Source organism: Phoca vitulina, unplaced genomic scaffold (genome assembly GCF_004348235.1).
Source record: "Phoca vitulina isolate PV1807 unplaced genomic scaffold, GSC_HSeal_1.0 scaffold111, whole genome shotgun sequence".
NCBI classification, from domain to species: domain Eukaryota; kingdom Metazoa; phylum Chordata; class Mammalia; order Carnivora; family Phocidae; genus Phoca; species Phoca vitulina.
In genome coordinates this window covers 1,668,483-1,689,590 of record NW_022589814.1, presented here as the reverse complement: position 1 = coordinate 1,689,590, position 21,108 = coordinate 1,668,483, and the positions used below count along the sequence as shown (strand labels likewise).

The 21,108-nt window shown below is 47.3% G+C and overlaps 1 protein-coding gene across 11 annotated transcripts in view; it reads left to right on the top strand.

The window, feature by feature from the left end:
• The window catches only part of LOC116628082 (protein FAM156A/FAM156B-like), a 42,103-nt gene that overhangs the window by 11,302 nt on the left and 9,693 nt on the right, over nt 1-21,108 (top strand). For 3 of the 11 annotated variants that reach the window (XM_032398160.1, XM_032398166.1, XM_032398158.1), the window contains exon 3: nt 1,827-1,983. The exons of 5 other annotated variants lie outside the window; for them this stretch is intronic. The gene's annotated coding sequence lies outside the window, so the exon portion shown is untranslated. Of the gene's footprint in view, nt 1-1,826; nt 1,984-9,974; nt 10,876-14,324; nt 14,547-21,108 lie in introns of those variants that run through there. 3 more of the 11 variants (XM_032398165.1, XM_032398164.1, XM_032398163.1) reach the window with 3 other exon arrangements.

Sequence of the window (21,108 nt, the reverse complement as noted above, 5' to 3'; positions counted from 1 at the left end):
CGCGGTTCCATGCTATAAAACCAGTCTGGTCTGTGTTAGCCGTTATTCTAAATATTTTGCGGTGGCCATTGGAGCTTACCATTGATTGAAGAAATACACAGCAGGGTGAGTTTTCCACAACGCCTTCAGACCTGTGCCTCCACCACTTACAGCTGGGCGACACTGAGCACGTTCCGTAACATCCGTGAGCCTCGTTTCCTGTAGCAACATGGAAACACTAGTTAGTGGGGCAGTTTAGAGCACCTTCTGTGTTAAGACAAGGAAAGTTGTCAGGACAGCGCCTGGCATGTGGAGAGCTGTCAGTCAGTTCTAGCTGCTGTTCCTCTTGTCCTTCCCACATCTCCCCGAAGCGTGTTCCGGACAGATGGTGTCGAGACTACTTCTGACTCACTGGAGGGACTTGGCGCGATCACGTCAGCTCCTCAGGGACTCCAGAATTGAGTCGGGGGCGGGGGCACAGGGGACGGCGTATGTTTCTTAGCATAGTGAGTATTCAGCTCTCCTTATGGGTGATTATGAAGTCCGAGTGGAAACTTCTCTAGGGAATTAGACCAAGTGACCCGTTCATACGTCTTGTACGGTGGTTGGAAAAGTAAGTGGTCACTGGATAAGGATAGAACACGAGTCTGTGAATTTGCATAATCATGTCAAAGAGTGAAGTGTAAAGGCCAAAGAACCTCATCACGTGGCTTCTTTTCTTGCTGTTAGTTCTATCGAATCCACTTCTCCTGCATCAGATGGTCACAGGTGAATCCGGGAACGCTATGAAACTGTTACTAGGTCAGATTGTCATCGGTAAGACTTTATTTCTCATGGAGTTTTCACATGGCCAGTTTTATCGTGTGGATTTTTCTCTTCCACTAATATTCATTATTGATTGAACAAAAGGCCGATGTATTAATATGTTCTGAGCTCCAGCATGAGGAGATGGTAAACAGTGTTTTTGGAGAGTCTGAGGAAAGGGGCGGTGGGGAGGGAAAGGGAGAGGGCGAGGTGAAGGTATACTGGGGGCAGGAAGAGAGAAGTCGTGGCAAACAGGAGGGAAGGATGAGGGGCACAAGCAGAAAGCAGAAGTAAAGAGACACAGGAATAGAAGCTCACACGTCAGGAGGCTTACTATAGGCCTGGCATTGTTTTTAGCTCTTTCCCTACAGATAGACTGTTTTTTAAAGTCATTGACTAGTCACTGCAACACTGGGAGGTAAGTATTTTTAAGGTTGACATGCCCTGTTTACAGACCAGGAAACTGAGACACGTGGAGGTTAAGAGGGGAAGTAACTTACCCAAAGCCACCTAGCCAGCAAGGGCAGAGTCAGGGTGGTACCCAGGTCAGAGAGAAGCATAAAGAGACGTGGGATTTGGCCCTAAACTGCAGTGCACCTCCATGTCCAGTGTCCTCTGGCTCAAAAGACAGGTGAACGTGTGCAGTAGCTTAATCTGATTACACTGGATCTGGGTATGGATTGAACATGTTGTCTCTTCAGTGCATGAGACACTGTGGGGTGACAAGTCACTCTAGGCACATCACTAAGTGGGTGTCTGGTTCATATCAAGGTCTATACATGCGGACGTCAGCATCAGTATCCTCATCGTCATTATCATGATGGACAGTAGTTTATGGTATAATGTGAGGAAACAAAACAGCAGATGAAAGAGTGTAGAGGACCTCCCCACTCCAATCTCATGATTTAAAAAATGCATAGAATGAAGCCTGGAAGAGAGTACACCACATTAAGTCATTTACCCTAAGTGTGAGACGCTAGATAATTTGCAAATAACATTTTGTTCACTGTTTGATTTGCTGTATCTTCATTCTTGTTGCACAGCCAGTGTCTCTGGTACGAGTTTCCAGTCGTTTTTATGAAGACTGCGGCTTTGATACCCTTGCCAGGTGAACACCCAGTCCGGGCATTTAATGCAGAGAGGAGCGATGTGGTACAGTAGAGAGGAGCAGCGGGGGAAGCAGAGAGCTTTGGATGGAAGGTTAGCTAAGTCTGCAAGTGCTATGAAATCGCCCCAGAGGATGCAGGTCGAAACCAAACCAGACCAGACAGCAGCTTGCATGTCCCTGAGAGGAGACGGTTGTGCCGTTGACATGAGGATCTGCACTGAGGTTTCTTAGGCTTTCATTCTCTTTTGGCCCCTGCGGTGCAGCGGGGCAGCGTGTGGTTCTTATGAGGCAGCACTGCTTTGCGCCCTGCGGTGCATGAGAGTGGCAGCCTCACCTGAAGCATTCTCCTCCTGTGGGCCAGCTGGAGTACTTTTCTTGACGTCTGGAAGCTTACAGATTCAGACGAGAAAGCAGAAAGAAAATACACCGCCCCGTAGTTAGATCCAGCTCTCCTCCAGTAGACGCCTACATCGCCAGTGAGCCGCATGCACAGGTGTTGTAGACACTGGTTGGGAATTAGCAGGTTGGGTTGGGAGACTCCAAGGAGAACCATGGAAGTGAATAAAAGGTGAGAAAACACGTCAAGAGGGGACGAACAGCAGAAAACCGATTTTCTGGCCTTGCTTTTCTGCTAAGAGAGTAGCGTGCTCCATTATTGTGGGGAGAGGGCGCCCTGGCCCGAGGTCTGGGAGGGAATCACTGCACGTGGTGATGAGCATTCTGAGGACCCACCATCGGCGGTAACAAGGGGACACCGAGTGTGTGCAGGCACAAAGGTCCCAGCCTTGACCTTAGACTCAGAAAGCTTCTTAGCCCTGCTGACAGTCATGCTGCTTCACCTTACAGAAGCTCAGAGCCACCATCTAGCAAAACTGCTGGTGCTCCTCCACCTCCTGATCCCCTCAGGGTGTCTGCCCAGGCACTGCTCACTGATCTGCATGGGTATGATGGTGACCGTGTGTGTGTGTGTGTGTGTGTGTGTGTGTGTGTGTGTAACAAACACAGGGAGAGAGACTCCATTCATTTAACTGTGATTCACCAAGTCCCCAGCCACTGTCTAGACACTGTGTTGGGTGCCTGGGGGATAGAATGAATAAAGACACTTCCCTGTTTTCGTGGCGTTTGTGCCAAATCACAAGAGAATAGTTCCTCTAACCATCATACACAGAAACATAAAAATTACGCCTGTGATTAGTGGTGCCAAAGAGGTGCATTTTATGGAGGTATGATTGATAGGTAGAGCTGCATGTATTTCGTGTGTACAACTTGATGAGTGTGTATGCAGATGTCTGCCATCACTGCCATCAAGGACGTAGATGTAGCCATCACCTCCCACAGTTTCCTCCCACCCCCTTTGTTCTTGTGGGTGTGGTTGTTACTATATTACCATCATTAGTGGTAAGAACACTTAACATAAGATCATCTCTTAGCGATTTTAAGTCTACAACACGGTATCATCAGCTAAAGGCACTGCGCTGTAGAGTAGATCTGCAGAACCTATTTTTCTGGCATAATTAGAACTTTGGACCTTTGACCATCACATCCCCACTTACCCCTGCCCCAACCCCTGGCAACCATCGTTCTATGCTCTGCTTCTAAGAGTCTATTTTAGATTGCGTGTATAAGTGAGATCACGCAGTGTTTGTCTTTCTGTGTCTGGTTTATTTTACTTAGCCATCATGCCCACCGGGTTCGGACGACATGCTCTTATCCGTAGAAAACCCTGAAGACTCTGACAAAGACCAGACCAAACCAAAACAACCGTTAGAACTAAGGAACAAATTCAGTAGTGTTGCTTTCATTTGTAAAAAGAGTTTACTGGATATGAGATTATTGGTTGTTGAGCATTTTCAATGATTATCCCACTTCCTTCTGGCCTCCATTGTTTCTGCTGAGAAGTCTGCTGTTAATCTGATTGGATTGCCCCCGTAAGTGAGGGGTCATTTTCTCTTGTTGTTTTCAAGAGTTTCTCCTTGCCTTTGGCTTTCAGCATTTTTCCTATGATATGTCTGAATCTCTTCTCGTTTCTCCTGTCTGGAGTTCCTTCAGTTTCTTTCAGGCAGTTTCCTTTTGAATATTTTTTCTGCTCCTTTCTGTCTGTGTTGTGGCATTCTCATGCTCTCTGTGGGCGTTCCTAAGAGTGTCCCACATTCCTGTGCAGCTCAATTTATTTTCCTCATTTGTTTTCCTCTCTTTCTTCAGATTCAGTGATCTCTGTATGTCTGTCTTCAAGATGGCTAAATCTTTCTCTGGTAGTTCAACAACTGTCGATCCCCTTGAGTGAGTTTTTGACTTCAGTTATTGCACTTTTCAACTCCAGAACTTCTATTTGGTTCTTTTTGATAATTGTTCTCTCTTTATTGTTATTCTCTATTTGATGGGACATTTTCATCATACCTTCCTTTACTTCTTTGATTGCGGTTTCCTTTTGTTCTCTGGACCTATTTATAACAGCAACTTTGAATTCCTTGTCAAATCTGACATCTGGTTGCAACCACAGGCAGTTTCTGTTGCTCGCTTATTCATACTTTCCTGTTTCTTTGCATGTATCCTAAGTGTTTTTTCTTGTCTGGAAACCTGACAATCTAAAATAGTCCGGTTGCTACACTATCTAAAATATTATAGCAATTCTGGGTACTGGACCGTCACACCCCTTCCTGGGTTTGTTATTGCTGTTAGCTTGTTTAGTTGTTTAGTGTCTGGCTGGTTTATTTAGAGTCTCTTTTCACTCCTCACTCTCCCCCTAGCCTCGCCCCCCATCCTAGCTGTGTTATGCTTCAGGTTTGACTCCTCAGGGAGAGCCGACACGGGTATGCCCGCTGTCACCTTGGGATGACTGGTTTGGGCGGGGCTGTCTTTGATTGTCTCTTTCCCTGACCAAACCCAGCTATCCAGGTCCACTAACTGGGGGCTGCTTCTACTGTTTTCAACAGTGCCCTGGCTGTCTTGCTTCATAATATGAACCTGTGAAATCCCCACTCCTTTGAAGGGCCAGCTGTCAAGGTTAGTGTCTGAGATTTTGTTCTGACCCTAGGCAGGCTCCTTCCAGCTGTCTCTTCTCCCTGATTGTGTCAGGTAATCCAGCCAGCCTACAGTTGATCCTCTGTGTCCAGGAATTCCACCAGTCTCCTCCGGGTTGCCTTTTACCACAGCCTCCACTGTTTTGAAAGTGCCCCTAGGCCTAACCTTCGAAACACTCCATTGCAAATGGAATTCATTCCTCTGAGAGGAGCTCTCTGCTTCAAAACCTCTGAGCCACAATTCTGTAGTTGGGGAGTGGGGACGATGGTGGCACACTTCCCTTTCCTGGTTTTTAGTAGTATACTATGTAGTGTTGCTTTTTACAATGTCCGTTTTTGATTGTTTATGGCCGGTATATACAAACAATTGACTTTTGCATACTGATTTTGTATCTTGTTACTTTGCTAAACTGGCCTCTTAATTCAAGTAACTTTTCTGTGGATTCTTTTTATGGAGTCAGGTTTTGCCTGTGAATAATGCCTGTGTTACTTCTTTCTTTCTTCTTGACCTTTTTATTGGCTAGAACAGCCAGTAAACTATCGACTAGAAGTGGCAAAAGTACACATACTTGCCGTGTTCGCTGTCTTAGAAGGGAAGCATTCAGACCTTGACGATTCACGATTACATTAGCTTTCGATCTTTTTGTAGGTGCCAATTATCCGTTTAAGGATGTTGCCATAGACTGAACGCATATTGCCGTCTCCCCAACATTCATGGTGAAGCCTTTCTCCAGTATGATGGTAATTGGAGGTGGGGCCTTTGGGAGATGATCAGGTCATGAGCATGGAGCCCACACGAACAGCATTAGCACCCTTATAAAAGAGACCCCTGAGAGCTCCCTCAGCCCCCCCTGCCATGTGAGGAGAAGAAGTCAGCAGTCTGTGTGGCAGGACGCAGGGCCTCGCCTGATGCCGAATCTGCTGGCACCTTGATCTTGGGCTTCCCGGCATCCGAAAGTGTAAGAAATACATTTCTCTTATTTCTGTAACTCATCCAGTCTGTGGTAGCTTTGTTACATCCCCCCCTAAGAGACTAAGATGGAAACCCCTCTCTATTCCTGATTTGCTAGGAGTTTTTCTCAGGTACATTTTATCAAATGCTTTTTATGCATCTGTTGAGATGCTCATATATTTTTAGTCTGTTATTATGGTCGGTTAGAGTGATTGATTATCAAACACTCAACTCGTCTTGAAGCCGTAGAGCAAATGCCATTTCACTATGGTATTTTATCTTTTGTATATATCGTTGGTTTCAAACAGCTAATTTATTTTGGATTACTGCATCTGTGCTCATGAGTTACATTGCTCTTGTTAGCCTTAAAAGTAAAACAGCCAGTTATTTTACCAGCCAAAAAAAAATGGGTCTATTCAGGAATAGTGGAGAATTAGAAATTGGAACAAGCAACCTAAGGCAAAATCCTAGGCAAGTCCAACAAACAAAGGAGAGGAATGTTATTTTATGGAGAAGGAGGAAGTCGGAAGGGGTTGTTTTGAACAAAAGTCCATTGGAGAAAAAGCAAGAGTTCAGAATGATGACAGGTTCTCATTGGCTGCGTTGCAGGGGTAATTGCTATCTTGTAGGCGATGCTGTGTTGGGGCCTGGAATTGAGGTTCTTTCATGTTGATTAGTCTTCTGTTGGGTCTGTAATGGACAGCCCTTCCTGTAATTGATGTTGAGCAGTATGGCTCTCCCTTCTAGGCTCTGAACTCTATAGTGATATTTCCCTTTATGTTTTTTCACAGTCTGTAATTTATAACAAACGTCTTGTCTTGCTTTGATGTCGGGATGTTGCTGGCTCTATAACATGCTTTAGGACGTGTAACATCATCTTCAGTTACCTGGAAGATTTTGTACAAAACTGGCATTATTTCTTCCATCTGTGTTTAACAGAATTTATTTTTTTTTTTATAGATTTTGTTTATTTGACAGAGAGAGAGAGCACAAGTAGGCAGAGGGGCAGGCAGAGGGAGAGGGAGAAGCAGGCTCCCCGCTGAGCAGGGAGCCCATGTGGGACTCGATCCCAGGACCCTGGGATCACGACCCGAGCCGAAGGCAGCCGCCTAACTGACTGAGCCACCCAGGCGCCCCTGATAGAATTTAAACAATGAAGCCACTTAAGCCTTGAGTTTTTTGTGAGAGAATGGTTTTTTGTGTTTGATTTATTGAATTCATTCTCTTTGACAGGTATAGGGCCGTTCGTGTTAACTATGTCTTTTTTTTTTTTTTTTTTTTTAAAGATTTTATTTATTAATTTGAGAGAGAGCACAAGCAGGGAGAGAGGCAGAGGGAGAGGGAGAAGCAGACTTCCCCGCTGAGCTGGGAGCCCGACGTGGGGCTCAGTCTCAGAACCCTGAGATCATGGCCTGAGCCAAAGGCAGACAGACACTCAACCATCTGAGCCACCCAGGCGTCCCCGTGTTAACGACTTCTTGACTGAGGTTTGCTAGCTAGTGTCTTTCAAGGAGTTTTCCCATTTCATCTTTGTTCGGATAATATTTTTAATAATATTTTCTTATCCAATTCATCTCTAAAGGATCTTTATTGATGTCCCCTCTGGCAAAACTGATATTAGTCATCTGTGTCACTCTGCCCTCATTCATTTTTTTAACGATTTTATCTGTTTCTTTGACAGAGCCACAAGCAGGGGGGAGCGGCAGAGGGAGACAGAGAAGCAGGCTTCCCACTGAGCAGGGAACCCGACACGGGGCTCGATCCGGACCCTGGGATCATGACCTGAGCCAAAGGCAGACTCTTAATCGGGCCAAGCCACCCAGGCGCCCCTGCCCTCGTTCATTTTTATCACTCTGGCTAAACCTATTAGATTTACTGATCTTGTCAAAGAACCCATTCTTAGTTTCATTGATTCCTTTGTGTCGATTTTATGATTTCTACTAAGTTGATTTCTGTTCAGACCTCCGTTACACTTTTTCCACTTGCCTTAGGTTTAAATTGATTTTGCTTTTTTAATTTCTTAAGGTGACAGCTTAGATAATTGATTTGAGACAATTCTTCTTTTCTAATACAAGTATTTAATGATAGAAATTTCCCTCAGTGCATTGTTTTAGATTCACCTCACAAATTTTGATATACTGTGTTTTCCTTTTCAACTTCTTGCGGTTTCTTCTTTGATCCCCGCGTTATTTAGAAATGTCATTTAATTTCAAAATATTTTGTGGTTTTCCAGATACCTCGCGGCAACCCATTGCTATTTTAATTCTTTGTGGTCAGAGAACCTAGTTTATATGATTTCAGTCCTTTAGAAGTTGAGATTTGCTCTGTGGCACAGCATGTGGTCTATCTTGGTGAGCTCTGTATGTGCACCTCAGAAGAATGTGTATTCCGCTGTCCTTCTGTAAGTATCAGTTAGGTCATGTCTGTGGATAGTGATGCTCCGGTGTTCCATAGGGGTCTGATTGTACTGTCAGTTGTGGGCAGCAGAATGCTGAAGGCTCTCGCTATAACTGCTTTGTCTGTTTTTCTTCTTAGTTTTATTACTTTTCAGCTCTTGTGCTTTAAAAAATGCATGCGCGTTCGTGATTTTTATATCTTCTCGATGGCTAGACCTCCCTTTTCTTATGTAAATCTGTCTTTTCCCTTGTGATAATCCTCGTTCTGCAGTGTATTTGTGCAATATTAATTTAGCCCCTCCAGCTACTCATTTGATTCACGTTTGCTGGGTGTGTCTTAGTGTGGTCGGGATGCAGGAACAAAATACCGCAGACGAGGTGGCTTATGCACAAACTTATTTCTCACGGTTATGGAGGTTGGAGAACCAAGATCAAGGGCCAGCTTGGTTGGGCTCTAGTGAAGGCCCTGTTCTAGGTCACGGATTTGTGGTCGTGTGACCTGGATCTCTCTGGAGCCTCTTTTATAAGGGCCCTTGTCCCGTTCATGAGGGCTCTGCCCGAGGACCTACCCCTCCCAAAGGCCAGCCTCCTAATACTGTCATCTTTGAGGGTTATACTTAACATGAGAGTTTGGGAGGAGACACCTTCAGACCATAGCATTACCATTTTCCATTCACTTACTTTTAACTTATATATGTATTTATACTTAAAGTGGGATTCTTTTGACACTATGTAGTTGGGTCTTGCTATTTTTATCTAAAGTGTCAAATTAGGTCTTTTAATTGACGTGTAGGCAATGTACATTTAGCGTGTTAACACTTTACATGTACAGGTACCATCTGGCTGGCTGTATATTTCTATCATATGTATTTTTTATTCAGATGTTCCTATTCCCTCCATAATTTTGGATCAGTTGAACATTTGCTGTTACTGCAGTTTATCTCCACTGTTGGCTTACTAGTTATACACCTTAAAGGTTCTTTTCACATGGTTGCTCTAGGGTTTACAGTATATATTGGTGCTTGTCACAGCATGCATTCAAATGATATTCTACCACTTCATGTACACTGTAAGAATCATACGACTGTACCCCCACTTCCTTTCTCCCATCCTTGGTGCTGTGGTGGCCTTGCATTTTATTTCTACCAGTGTCTTAAACCCCATAATACATTGTTACTATTATTACTTTAGATACTTCTCTTTTAAGGAGATTAAATATAAGAGACAAAATTCCTATTCAGCCACAACTTTACCATGCCCAGCACTATTCAATTCTTTGTATAGATCCTGATTTTTCTTTTTTTTTTTTTTTTTTTAAGATTCTATTTATTGGGCGCCTGGGTGGCTCAGTCGTTAAGCGTCTGCCTTCGGCTCAGGTCATGATCCCAGGGTCCTGGGATCGAGCCCCGCATCGGGCTCCCTGCTCGGCGGGGAGCCTGCTTCTCGCTCTCCCCCTCCCCCTGCTTGTGTTCCCTCTCTAGCTCTCTCTCTCTCTGTCAAATCAATAAATAAAATCTTTAAAAAAAAAAAAAAAAAAAAGATTCTATTTATTGATTTGACAGAGAGAGAGGGAGAGAGCACAAGCAGGGGGAGCGGCAGGCAGAGGGAGAGGGAGAAGCAGGCTTCCCCACCGAGCAGGGAGCCCGAGGCGGGGCCCGATCCCAGGACCCCGGGACCATGACCCGAGCCGAAGGCAGACGCCTAATGGACTGAGCCACCCAGGTGCCCCAGGATCCCTGATTTTCTTTGGATATCATTTGCCTCTTCCCGAAGTACTTCCTTTAACATGTTTCGTAGGGCAGATCTGCTGGCTGTGCGTTTCCTCAGCTTTTTTGTTTGTTTTGAAGTTTTTGTTTCACCTTCATTTTTCAGAAGCATTTGCATGAATCCGAAAATTCTGGGTCGCATGGCTTCTGAGGAGTAAGTAGCCTGCCATCCTGTTTGTTCCCTTGTATGTAATGTGTCCCTCTTGTTTGCTTTTTCATCAGAGGGTGTCGGTGTTTGAGTCGATCTTTTCGTTAGTCAAGTTGGACTTCAGTTCTGTTGTGGCTATAGTTAGTTTAACCCTAGCATAGACTAGATTGATACACAAAAATCAATTCTGTTTCTATACATTAGCAGTGAACAATCCAAATAAGTAAGAAGAGAAAGCAGTTTCAGTTACAGTAGAGTCAAAAGAATGACAGATTTAGGAATTAATTTAACCGAACAGGTGTGAGAGTTAGGCACCGAAAATTACAAAACACAGTTGAAAGAGATCAAAGCATACTTAAATAAATGGAAAGACCTCCTGTGTTCATGGATTGGGACACCTGATGTTAAGTTAGCAACGTTCCCCGAATTGATCCAAGCATTCAGTATAATCCCTATCGATATTCTAACTGCAGTGTTTTAGAAATTGAGAGACTGATCCTGAAATTCATGTGGAAATTTCAGGGCCCCAGAATAGCTTAAACGATCTCGCAGAAGACAACCAAAGGTGGAAGACTCATGCATTCTGATTTCAACCATTATTTCAAAGCTCCAGTAATCAATACGATGTAGTACTGATGTAAGGATGGACATAGAGATCAACGGAATAGAACCGAGAGCCCAGAAATAACCCATACAACCACGGTGAGTTAATTGTTGGCAGCAGTGCCAAGACAATTACATGTCCCAAATGGTGCTGGGACAACTAGATACTCACATTTAAAAAATGAATTTGAATCCAAACTTCCTAGCATAGATAGAAATTAAGCCAAAGGGGACCAAAACTCAAATGTAAGTGCTACAACTATAAAACTTCTATAAGAGAGCATAGGAGTAAATCTTTGTGACATTGGGTTAGGTGATGGATTCTTAGCTATGACACCAAAGCACAGATAATAAATGCCAAATGGATGAAAATGACTTCCTCAAAATTAGAAAAAATTTTTGCTTTAAAGGACACCATAAGAATGTGAAAAAAAACGGGGCGCCTGGGTGGCTCAGTTGGTTAAGCGACTGCCTTCGGCTCAGGTCATGATCCTGGAGTCCCGGGATCGAGTCCCACATCAGGCTCCCTGCTCAGTGGGGAGTCTGCTTCTCCCTCTGACCCTCCTCCCTCTCATGCTCTCTGTCTCTCATTCTCTCTCTCACAAATAAATAAAATCTTAAAAAAAAAAAGAATGTGAAAAAAAACAAAAACAAAGAATGGAAGAAAATATATGTGTATTAATAAGGGTCCCGTATTCAGAATGTAAAAAGATTTCTTACAAATTAACAGTAAAAAGACAACCCAATTAAAAATGGGCTAAGCATTTGAATAGACATTTCTATAAAAAAGATACACAAATATCCAATAAGGACATGAAAAGACGTTCAAAAATATTAGTCGTTAGGGAAACAAAACTTGAAAGCACAATGAATTACAACTTCCCACCCACTAGTATGGATAGAATTTCAAAAATGAAAATAAGAAGGGTTGGGGAGGATGTGCAAAACTTGAAATCCTCATACATTGCTGGTGGGGATGCAAAATGGAACATCTGCTGTGGAAAACAGTTTGGCAGCTCCTCAAAAAGTTAAACAGAATTGCTGTGTGACCCAGTTATCCCACTCCTAGGTATCTATCGAAGACAAGTGAGGACATAAGCTCTCACAAAAATTTGCATACGAATGTTCCTAGCAACATTAATCACAACAGTCGAAGAGTGCAAACAACCCAAATGCCAACCGTGTCATGAATATATCACATGCGGTGACCTATACATACAGTAGAATAATATTCAGCCAAAAAAGAATGGAGTCGTGATACTTGCTACAACATGGATGAGTCCTGAACATATTATGCTAAGTGAAAGAAGCCAGACTCAAAGGCCACATAACGTATGATCCTGTTTAGTTGAAATATCCAGAATGGACAAATCTGTGGAGACATGAAGCCGATGAGTGAATATCCAGGGTTCCTGGGACAGGGGATTGGGGAGGGACTGCTAATGGTACAGGGTTTGTTCTGGAATTAGATATTGGTGACGGTTTGCACAACCTTGTGCATATACGGCTAAAAAGGGTGCATTTGATGGTACACGACTTACAGCTCAATAAATTGAACAAAAAAAATTAAAGGATAGCATGGACCTTTGGATAGGTTTTTGGCCATTTTTAGAAATACAGTTGGCTACACCCGAAGACATAGTAAGCTGTCCAAATCTTGCCTTCGTCAGTTTGGTCATCAGAGGTGACCACCGTAGCCGGATTAGGTGTTTCCCTCTTGTCCCTGTTACCCGTATTTACAAACTGCATGTCACATACATACACACATACAGACACTGGTTGACTTAGGGGTAGTTATTACATGCTACTCCCCGTTTAAAAATATATATAAAAATAAAATAAAACTCCTGGCCAGTACAGATTTGCTCCTCTCATTCTGTTTCAAGGCCAGTGGGTGGTCCATGGTATGATCTGAACACTTCATCTCTCATTTCCCCTTCCAAAGGTTGTTGACTGCTAATGGCCATTTAGAGTTTCTTTCCCCCAGAAATTTGTCTTGTCATTGTACACAAAGCCTGTGCAGATATTTCTCGTTTTTTGTTAAGATTTTATTTATCCATTTGACACAGAGAGAGCACAAGCACGGGGAGTGGCAGAGGGAGAGGGAGAAGCAGGCTCCCCAGTGAGCAGGGAGCCCGATGCAGGGCTCGATCCCAGGACCCCGGGATCATGACCTGAGCCGAAGGCAGACGCTTAACCGACTGAGCCACCCAGGTGCCCCTCAGCCTGTGTAAATATTTCTTTAAGACAAGTTGGCAGCAGTGGAAATTGCTGGATCCAAGGTTCCTTTGGCTACTACAGAAACATCTCTGGAGTACCTACTTGTGTACCTGATACTGTTCTAAATGCTGGGGAGACATCACAGAAGACCCACATGTGCTCCTCTTCTCATGAAGCTGAAATCATACTGAGGGTGGGGACAGGGTAGAATCAGATTTTGATAGATGCCGCCACAGAGCCCTGCAAAGTTGTTATACCAATTCATGCTTCCCTCGGTGTGGCTGGGGTAACAGATGCCCCTTTGCTGGCCTCCTCAGCACCCCATTCATGAAGTAGGGGCTGTTGACAGGAGGCTGAGCTCTTTATCCCAGGCTGTCTACACGATCTTGGAGTCTGCAGCTGGAATGATCCCTGAGGGGATTTTAAGAGTAGCGAGACCGAGATGGAACAATCCACTACCCATTTAAGTGTATTCCCGGGCAGGAGGGGAGCTGGAGGGTGTTGTGACCCTGTCTGGGCAAATTACCAGAGTGTGCAGTGACAGGAGAGGGTGAAAGGTTGGTAGAGGAGCAGTGGGAGGTACCTTCCCATGCTAGGATGTACCACTGAGAGGCCCAGAAGAAGCAGTCCGCTCTGGGAGGTACAACCGGGAGTGAGGGAGGCTTGTGTTCCCAAAGAAACCATTGTGTGCATGGCGCGGGGAGCTCACCACCATGCAAGGACCTCCACTTCCCCTGAGGTCAACATCATCCCACCTTTTTTTTTTTTTTAAAGATTTTATTTTTGACACAGAGAGAGACAACGAGAGAGGGAACACAAGCAGGGAGAGTGGGAGAGGGAGAAGCAGGCTTCCCGCTGAGCAGGGAGCCCGATGCGGGGCCCGATCCCAGGACCCCGGGACCATGACCTGAGCCGAAGGCAGACGCTTAACGACTGAGCCACCCAGGCGCCCCTCCATCATCCCACTTCCGACCCCACCCCGTCAGCTCTACAGATTCTAATCAAATGGGGACTAGGGAAGATGGCAGTGGAGCTCGTGGATGGTTCCCTGATAGGTGAGCAGGGCAGAGATGAAGGACACCACTGGATCTGACTGGTCTAGATGCGATTGCCTACCAGGATCTTCCAGGGGAGAGAGCTCCCGTTGGCTGGAAGTGGGGGTGTCCTCAGAGAGATTGTGGGTGCAGAGGTGGGGCTTTGAAGAGTGGAGGTAGATGTGGGGGGGGGGGTTGCAATCCTTCTCTGGAACCTCAGGCTGCTAATCTGCAGAAGAGGCTGAAGATACTAGCCAGCTCAGTGGGATCACTGGCTTTTATTCTGTCCTCTAGTCTATTTCCCTGTTATGTTTTTTAACAGTGGGTACTGGATCCCACGATATGGACATCAGCGCCCAATAACCGATCACTGAATCTTACTCCAGTGTCCCGTTATGTGCCCACCAGACTACATGGAGGTCTTGGATGGGCAGAGAGCTTTCAGAGAGCTCATGACCGGTACTCCAGGCCAGGTTTCTCCAGGGAACCCGACGGTGACCTACTCAACCCAAAGAGGTGAATGCTTAAATGATGGGATTTTAAAGCGTTAGACAGGGGAGATGTTTGGCTGAGGGTAGGTAAGTAGGACATAGGTGGGTTCTCAAGTCAGTGAACTTCTCCCCAGTCAGGCATTAAGCCCTGACTGTATTCACACCTGAGTCCGAAAGGCTGCAGATGCAAGACTGGGTTCCTGGGTTCCTGGGTTCGTGAAAATCCACCATGGCCTCAGAGGTGGGCCAGTGTGTGTGTCCCCTGAGGAGGACAAGGTGCACCAATCGGGCCCACATCAGCCTCTGTCCCCAAATTCCACACCTTACAGTAGATACTGCCCTTGTGCAAATAGCCCTGCTCTGGTGTTGGCCTCATGGTGTGAGAAGAGAGGGGAAATGCGCGTGCCTCCCTATTTGCACAAAGCACGGCAGGAACTGGAGACCCTCATGCCACCTTTCCTTTAAAGCAGAATTAGGCATTGAGAGGAGGGGACAGGCTTCCTCTTTGGGGAGAGGTTAAGGTGGAGCAGTGGGTGGAACAGGGGTGCGCCTCGGTGGTCAGGCACGTGGTCTGTGGCATATCTACCTGGCAGGGCAATGCGAACCCCTTCCCCATCTCCTTCCCCCGCTCACGTTCACTGGCTTGCAAAGGATCTGCTGGCTGAAGGTGTCCTTCTGGTTCGGGGCTCAGATGGACCCTGGGAAAACCAGGTGGCTGCAGTGCCTCCAAGGTTTAGGAGCTGAGAAGGCTGAAGGAAGCACTGTGTTCAGGGTGAGTGGGATGTGGGCCAGGCCTTCCACAAGGCTGGGCGGGGGGGGGGGGGGGGGGGGGGGGCCCCCCGGCGGGGGGGGGGGGGGGGGGGGGCCCTGGATCCACCCTGAGCAGCATGGGATGTGCTGCTCCACCTTCCACAGCTTCCACTCCTCAGCAGGAGGGCTCTGGGGCCTTAAGGACAGTGTGAGTCTCCTGAGGATGTTATGAACACTTCCAACCTAGAAGATATCCCCATTTTGATGGGCGGAGGGCTCTACTGTGTGTCCAGCCTGGCGGAGGGCCGGCTGCCCTCCTGGGTGTGGCCTGGGCCTAGTGCAGCTGTGTCTTTGTCCGGAAAACAGGCAATGACGGCAACACCTGGGGGTCATCCTTCGCCTGGAAAAGGACGTTCCTCAGGTGCCTGGACGGGCACACTGGGATAGGGGCTAATGCCCTGGAGACAGCTGTGTTCCAGAAAGGCTCTCTGTAATTCTGTCTTTCAGTCTCTGTGTCTCACTCATGGGGCTGGGTGAGACCTCACTGTGGCTCTCATTGGCATGTGTCCTGTGTGGGGTGACTTTTTGTGGTCGGAAGCAAGATGTCATTTCTCTGAGCTGGTTTGGGGTCTGTCCAAGTTTTGAGGTGTCTGAGCTGTGTGAGGGTGTGTCCGGTGTGTGAGATCACTGAGCTGTGGAGTGTTGTGTGTCCCAAGTGAGAGTTCTCTGGTCTATTTAGGGCTCTCTCCCAGTGTGTGAGGTATCTGACCCGTTTTGGGTGCAGTGTGCAGAATGTAAGGTGACTGGGGCTGTTGCCATGATGTATTTCGGGAATTAGGGTTTGAGCTCTCCTGAGTGACTCTGTCGAGGTTGACATATTTGAGCTCCTGGGGGCCCATACTGTAGGTTGTGAGATCACAAAGGTTATTGGTCACAGGACAGGAGGTGTCCGAGCAAGCTCTGTGTTCACAGTACAGGTGCTCTGTGCTGTTTGTGTGTCTGCATGCAGGGTTGTGAGCTCTGTGATTGTGTGGCATCTACGTGCAGGGTGTGAGCTCTGTGATTGTGTGGCATCTACGTGCAGGGTGTGAGCTCTGTGAGCTGTTACGTCTCTGTGTTGCAGGTTGTCAGGTTCCTAAAGTGCATGTGGGTCTGTATTTTAGAATTTATTGTCTCTGAGCTGTTTCGTGTCTCTCTCCTCATTTCTTGAGATCCCAGATTTGAGTTTGAGTTCTGTGCGTTGTTTAATCTTGTATGTCCAGTGCATTGAGGTCTCCTAGCTGCCCTTTCCTGGGTCTGGAGCTCATCCCCTCCAGCTCCCAACACCCGGGCTTCCTTGTCTGGGCCAGTGAGTCTGTGTGGTTGGCTTCCCTCAGTGTGTTATTGGGATACAAGTCTGTGTCCAGGGTGTGATGCTTCTGAGCTGGGGGCGATCCGGGTCCCAGGGTGAGGCCTCCTCTGTTTGTGGTGCTGTGTTGCAGGCATTGAAACTTCTGAGCCACATGGCTGTTTATATCGCCATTGAGAGACTTTGTCACATACCGAGTTCAGACATGAGGTGTTTGTGACCTCTACCCAATGTTTCAGTCTGACAACTGTCCAGAAAGACAGAGCTTGATCTGAGTTGCCCACCGGGACTCATGCATTCCAGCTCCCAATAACCTGGCTCCTCGACCACTGACTCTGTGGTGTGCTTCCCTCAGACCCTTCCCTAGGGTTGGGTTCTCCCAATCCAGAGCTGTAACTTACCTATTTCACGCAAATCTCAAGTACAGTTTGAAATGTAGTCAATATCCAACTAAAACACCAGACCCAGTGCTTCCCTAAAAAAACTATTCACAAAACATTTTACTGAATCCCAAGAGGTTCCATCCAGGTAAGAGACCCTGCCCTTTTGATAGGGAGTTGTTGCAAATCTCCTTAAAATATGGAATCTTTTTTTAAAATCCTTTCTCTCTCTGTTGCTGGTACCTTGAGAGGCTCAGACAGGAAAGGCCATTCAATTTTACGTTTTTGACAAAACAAGCAAAGCAACCCCCCCACACACACACCATCCAGTACATCCAGTAGTAGTCAACATAAGGAAATTGTATTGGAAATGTAAATGGAATCCTGTGATTAATTACAAAGCCAAATTTCTGATCACACTAGCCCTATGTCTACTGTCAGGATCGGCTGCATTCCAGCACACTGGATAACCAAAGATGCCTTCTTTCTCCAAACCTCATACACTGCGGCTTGTAATCTGATTACAACGGTCTAAATAACTGTAACCAGTGTAGGAATCACAGCCTGTTAAAAGCATATCTTTTCCTATGTCACATTATGACCTCTCTCTCTCTCTCTCTCTCCCCTCCTAGACAGAATTCTCAGGAAATACAGGAGGCACTGCCTAGGAAACAGACTCTTTCTGACCCCGTGGATCACTGACTGGAGCCCAGTGATGCCCCGGGGTCTAGCAGTGCCCACCAGAAGTCTCAATCTCGTGTCCGCTAAGAATGGCAACCCTTTTAGAGAAAGAGAAATAACGCCATACGCAGGTTCCCAAATCGCAATCCTGATACTGCTGAGATAGGGCTTGTGAGAGAAAGAGCTATTCTTTCAGACAGCACCGGTCGCGCGTGGCCCAGGGAGAATGCCGGTCCTGCGACACTAATGCGCACACGGCCTGTTTAGGGAGATTCTCCTTCTCTCACTCTCAGACCCTCGCTTTCGCTCGTTCTTTCCCGGGATCAGGTTCCCGTCATCCCGCCGCCGGCGCACCCCCTCGGTTCCTCAGCGCAGTGCGGTGAAGCGCGGCTCCAAAAATAGAAGGGTTAAGACCACCGAGAGGAGAAGACCTCCCGGCTTCCTAGAGAGGCGGGGCTCCGTGACAGCCGTGACGTCATAGGGATGGGACCACGTGCCCAAGCCGGGTGCTTTTGAGCCTTCCTCGGGCTGGACGGGGCCGGGAGGGAGACGGGAACGTCCCGGGGCACAGTGGCTCCTCTCCGTGGGCTTCGGCGTGGGTGCATGGGACGCGCGACGTAGGCACCCGGCGAGTTGGGAAGGTTGAGCCCGCCCCCACGGCGGCGCAGCGGACTGCACGGGACGAATGCTTCCTGAGGCCGCAGTGAGAGTTTCCGGGCGCTGCGGGTGACGTCACAGACGGTGCACCTGGTGCTGAGCCGGGTGGGGTGGGACGGGAGGGGCTTCTCCGTGACAGCCTGGTTACGTCCCTCGCAGAGCGCACGCGTGAGAAGTACCTGTTAATAATTTTTGTTTTCTTACTAGGAGTTTTTGCGTAGGCTCTACATACACGCTAGGAAAGGCAAAAGCAAAACTAGTAGAGAGCTTGTCTATTCAAGCTCTTGCAATCCGGAGAGCACCGAGATCTGAGGATCAGAGTGTCTCTCGACAGGGTGGTTTTGCCTTTTGTTCATAGGGATGCGTAGACACGTTATAGTGGGGGAGATTTAAGGTAGGGGTGTTTCTGCATTCAGGATTAGTCTCAGTCAGCCGGACACGAAATGTTTCTCTCTGTGTCTAGCTAGTTTCAGGAGGACTGACTTTTAACCTCAGTTGCTGTTCCTGAGACAGCAGGGAGCTGGAGGGACTGTGTCTGGCCCTTCAGCCAAAGGAGGAAGGTCTGTGTTTGGCCTTGTCACAAGTAAACCCAAGAGTCCCCCGAGAGGCTGATGGCAGGTATGACAAAGAGTGAACAGCAAGCCTTCCCAGAGTTATAAGGGGATGAGTGGTCCTTTGGGGGAAGCCATTTCTGGAACGGGAAAGCCTGTAGAGATTGCTTTCCTGTGGCTTTTTTCAGGGCTCAGGTGAAGTTCAGCGTTGTCTACAGGGTAAAAATGTGCTTGGCCTCTTCTGTGCCTGTCCAAGCGGATATCCAGACAAGCAGAGATTCTCTTTTTAGCCGTGGAAGTAATTGATACTTGAAGAGCACTTTGTGGTTTTTAAGAGGTACTATTCTCCTGATCTAAATGGCAGGCGAGAATTCTACCACTGAACCACCAGTGCTCTCCTGATCTAAATGAAGGAAGCAAAAGTGAGTCATTATCCCAGAATAAGGTCATTGTCCTCATCTTACAAGTGGGGAAACTGACCACAGAGAGGTGAAGTCACCCGCCCAAAGGCACACAGGGAATAAGGGGTGGGGCCCTGATTTCAGATCTTGGTATGGATGGCTTCGTCACCTGTCGGCTGTGCAGGAACACAGTGTTGGTTTCCAGATCCACACATCTGGCTCTGTCCTCCCCGAAGCTACACACCTCCTGAGACAACTGACAGGCCCACAGACACATTGCACTCAACAAGTGCTAGCCACTCTGTGAGACGCTGGAGATGACTTTCCAGGGAAGAGAAGTGTTGGAGAAAGTAGGTCCCAAAGGCTCACCACCATCCCTGAGGGATGAGGGAGTGAGGCTACAGGAGGAAGACTGGAGGGCCTGAAGGGGGGCTGTGTCTCTGAGAGACAGGCTGATGGGCTGACCTATGGCACACATGTGTTAAACACATCGCTTTGAATTAATATTTTTTCTTTTGGCACTGCCAATGCGTGCTGCATGTTGAAGACACAAAAGGCAGTTAAGTAAGACCAACCACTATGTGGATAAGTAGAGAGACTCCCATTTTACCTAGGGAGTGCCTGACTGTCAAACAGCACTGTGCTGTGCAAAGGGAGAGCATTATCCTAGACTAAATGAAACAGAAATTAGGTATTTTTCCTAATTTTTAGTATCCTTCATTCCAGGTGAGGCATCTCAGGCACAGAGAGGCTGGGTCAGCTCCCCCGAGTCGCTGAGGTACTAGGTGGTTGAGTGCCACAGGCAGAGAATACACAACGCGTCCCAAACTGACCACGCCCACCCCCACTCCCCATACATCTGCATCTGCTCCGGTGTTGCCTAACTCAGTGAGAAGCAACCTTCCACCCAGCTGCTTAGGCCAGCGATCCTTCAAGCCATCCTTCCTTGGGCGCCTGGGTGGCTCAGTCAGTTAAGCGCTGCCGTCGGCCCAGGTCATGATCCCAGGGTCCTGGGATGGAGTCCCGCATCGGGCTCTCTGCTCAGCGGGGAGTCTGCTTCTCCCTCTACCCTTCCCTCTGCTCGTGATCTCACTCTCTCTCACGCGCTCCCTTTCTCTCAAATAAATAAATAAAATCTTTGAAAAAAAGAAGCCATCCTTCCTTGCTGCCTCGCTCACCACCCCCTCAGTCACCAAGGCCGGCCAATCCAACCTCCTCCGTCCTTCTGAATAAGCTCTTGACACTTCTTCCATCACTAGGGTTAGTTCCCTAGGCCAGATGACCCTCGTCTCTGCTTGATAATCACCACCAATCTTGACCCTTGGCCACAGATGTTTTCATCCCACTGCCTGACGGACTGTTCTTAAATCCTGACCTGGTCTTGTCTACCCTGCTCAAAACTCGGCAGGGGCTTTCTGCTGTCCTTAAAATAACGTCCGGCCTCTTGGACTAGGCACAGCGGGCCTCGCCTACCCTCAACTGCCTCATCTTCAGCACACCGCCTCCTGCCCTACGCCCACGCCACATTCCAGCCCCCTTCCACCTCTTTCTGTTCAGTAGATGGCCAGTGCACCCAGACACACTCTCTTCTCCCTGCCTCTCATTTCCCCAGCCCCACGCATTGCCATCCCCTGTCGATCGAGGATTCACTTCATTTGCCTGATTCCTACGTATGTTCAGCTGTCAGGTTCAGTAGAGAGCAATTTCCATTTAACCTGAGGAGTACCTGGGCGAGAAGGCACTGTTCACAGAACTTTGTACTGAAAAGAAGTGATGGAGATTTCATTATAAATTCCCCCAAATGGACAGGTGTTTTACT